Here is a 3,720-nt window from a genome sequence, read left to right on the forward strand (position 1 = left end):
TTCTCAGTCCTCCAACCTCTGACCTAAACTGACCTGATACGTAGGTTGTCTGTTATTAAACGTATATTTCTGTGGCCAGAATCTAAGGGGATTTTCCTTTGACTAATTAAGGTGATCTCATGAGAATTTGCATGTATTCTTAAGTAAAGTGTGATTCTAGCAAATGTACATTTGCTTACATTTGCATACAATAAACAAGCAATATCAATGTATTGACAGCATCTAAAACTTCATAATTTTACATATTACCACATTTAGAAACATACATATACTTTTATTTACAGATTGAATCCATGAACTTAATCACTTAATCTTATTACATGTATAATCAATGAAATTTGTTAAATATGAAATGTCATCACATTTATTTAAATCAGTTGATGCATTAATAGGAGATTTCAGAATATGTTGTGGCTTTAAAAAAATAATTAAATGAAATAAACCACAAAGTCACAGTAAAACAATCATAAAAGTATTTTTGCTAACACTTTACAATACGGTTATATTTGTTAATATTAGTTCACAACATTAGTTAACATGAACTAACGATTCTATTTTGTTTGTTCACTATAATCCAAGTCTTCGGGTAGCTCTGTGTGAGGAATAGACCCAAATTCAAACCTTTTATTCAATGATCTTGTCTTCACCATCTCCAACCACCGTAACGCCTGTAACAGGGATGGATCAATTTAAAATTAGCACTACACCCATGTTGTTTTTGAATATTTTTTAACAAACAAAAAATAAATCAAATATAATAATTAATAATAATTATTATTATTATTGAAGAGAGTCATTTAAAAAAAATTCCTTAAATAAAGAGAAAGATTTACGTAGGTTTAGGTATATGGATGGAATAAGCATCTCTCTCTCTCTCTCTCTCTCTCTCTCTCTCTCTCTCTCTCTCTCTCTCACTCTCTCACTCTCTCCAATTGATTGGGCATGATTTGGAAAGGCACACAGCTGTCTATATAACGTTTCAAAGCTTAAAATGCAGAGCAAAAACCAAGCCATGAGTTCAAAGGAACTGCCTGCAGAGCTCAGAAACAGGATTGTGACGACTCACAGGTCTTGGGAAGTCTACATAAAAATGTTTTGTGACTGAGCAAAAAAAGGGCCTTGGCAAAAGAGTTGTCCAGAGTGCTCAGAACCCCAGACTGGACCGAAGGTTCACCTTCCAACAGGACAATGAGCCTAAGCACACAGCCAAGACAACGCAAGAGTGGGACAACTCTGTGAATGTCCTTGAGTGGCCCAGCAAGAGCCCTGACTTGAAACTAATTGAACATCTCTGGAGAGACATGAACAAATGGCTGTCCACTGACATTCCCCATCCTACCTGACAGAGCTTTAGAGGATCTTCAGAGAAGTATGGCAGAATATCCCTAAATTCAGGTGTGCAAAGCTTGTTGCATCATACCCAAATAGACTTGAGGCTGTAATCGCTGCCAAATGTGTTTCAACTAAGTACTGAGTTAAGTGTCTTGACTTATGTCAATGTGATATTTAAGTTTTTTATTTTTAATACATTTGCAGAGTTATCAAATATCTGTTTTATTGCTTTGTCATTATGGAAATTGGTGTAGATTGATGTGGATATATTTTAATGCATTTTAGGCTGCAACATAACAAATGTGAAGTAAATGAATGGGTCTGAATACTTTGTGTGTGTGTGTGTGTGTGTGTGTGTGTGTGTGTGTGTGTGTGTGTGTGTGTGAGCATGTATTTATCACTTTGTGGGGACCAAATGTCCCCATAAGGATAGTAAAACCCGAAATTGTTGACCTTGTGGGGACATTTTGTCGGTCCCCATGAGGAAAACAGCTTATAAATCATACTAAAGTATGTTTTTTGAAAATGTAAAAATGCAGAAAGTTTTCTGTGAGGGTTAGGTTTAGGGGTAGGGTTAGGTTTAGGGGATAGAATATAAAGTTTGTACAGTATAAAAAACATTATGTCTATGGAAAGTCCCCTTAAAACATGGAAACACAACATGTGTGTGTGTGTGTGTGTGTGTGTGTGTGTGTGTGTGTGTGTTGTGTTTGTGTGTGTTTGTAAAATATCTTTAAAATAGTAAACATTTATGTATATTTTTGTTTACTATAAATAAAAAATTATTATTTATAAAATAATTAATAATAATAATAATAATAAAAATAAATAATTTATATTTATAATAATAAACTATATTTATAATAAATAAACTATATTTATAATAATTGAATACCAGTAAAATTATTGGTATCCCTACCCCCAATTTATCGGATAGTGTCTCAACATTCACGTTGCGAAAGGCACAAAAAATCTTAAATGACTCAGAACACCCACTTTACAAGTATTTTATCCTTCTGCCTTCTGGCCGCAGGTATAGGTTACCGATGTGTAGGAAGGCCAAGTTCAGTAAGAGTTTTGTTCCTGTATCTATACGAGCTCTAAATACATAGGAAATCAGCCTTTGATACGTCAGGTATGCTCTCTGTCTCTTTTTTTTTTTTTTTTGTAGATGTTTATATGTTGATGTTTCTAATATGTTATACATGTGTGTCTGTATTATGTACGCACCTATGGTGGAAACAAATTTCCTCTCGAGGACAAATCAATCAATCAATCAATATAACCATATTAAGATAATTTAAAATGAAAATTCTGTCAACATTTACTCTTATGCCCATCAAAAAAGCATTCACTGTTTCCTGTCTTTCACATGAAGAAAACAGAATCAGCTAGATTATTTATAATGCAATTTGTAGCTATTCAAACACTGTTGATCTCAAAGATTACTACCAAAATCAAAGTTATATTGCAGAATTATCCTAAAACTATTTTTCAAGGTTTGGTAAATGGATGTCTTTATATGTAGATCTTCAATACTTGCCCATACACAGGATGATAACAGAACCTTCAGGCAAAAATAAATTACACTATGAATGAACAAAGAGTGTGTTTATTTGCACTGGAAACAACTTGCCATTTTGACAAAGGGATATTTATTTTTATTTACTTTCTTTTCGAAACATAAAAAAATCAATTCAAATTGAACATTCAGAACAAAAATGAGAGCAATCAGTGTGTGTTTTGAGTTGGTGTTTCTTTATATTTTGTTAGTTTGAAACCCTAAATACAATTGTGTGCTACAGTTATAATGCTACCTCTGTTTCTAGAACAGGGGGCAATGTGTAATTGTGCAAAGGAATGTATGACCAACTGCCATCCACAAAGACCTCCTTACTAGGGAACAGATCATCTCATATTTTTAGAATACTGTCGCAACAATGAGAATTAATCAACCCTCGACTTGCAGAGCTTGAAATGTGAAGTCCTGTGTTCAATAAATGCAAAAGGCTGGCATTCCACAAAGTCCACATGCATATTCTACTGAACTAGTAAAAATCACTAAGCATAAAATGGCATTTTAGTTTGGACAGTGTCCACTAGAAGCATATTAAACCCATTTTGATTTTCTTTTCTTGCAAAAAAAGCTTCTCATACACCACAATCATGATATTTTTCCACTTTTGATTTTGCTTTCATGCCAAATAGTAAGTGCATCACACAATTTGTTCTGAGGCCATGGAAAACTTGTTACCCAGACTGTCTAAATGCCTCCCATGAGCTCTTCTCACCTTACGTGCTGGGCTCCTTGCTTTCTCCACAACTTTTAAAAACAACTTTATTGTGTAAAACAGAAATCTGAGTTTGAATGTGAAATAAACTGGATAA

Source organism: Xyrauchen texanus, chromosome 18 (genome assembly GCF_025860055.1).
Source record: "Xyrauchen texanus isolate HMW12.3.18 chromosome 18, RBS_HiC_50CHRs, whole genome shotgun sequence".
Lineage (NCBI taxonomy): Eukaryota > Metazoa > Chordata > Actinopteri > Cypriniformes > Catostomidae > Xyrauchen > Xyrauchen texanus.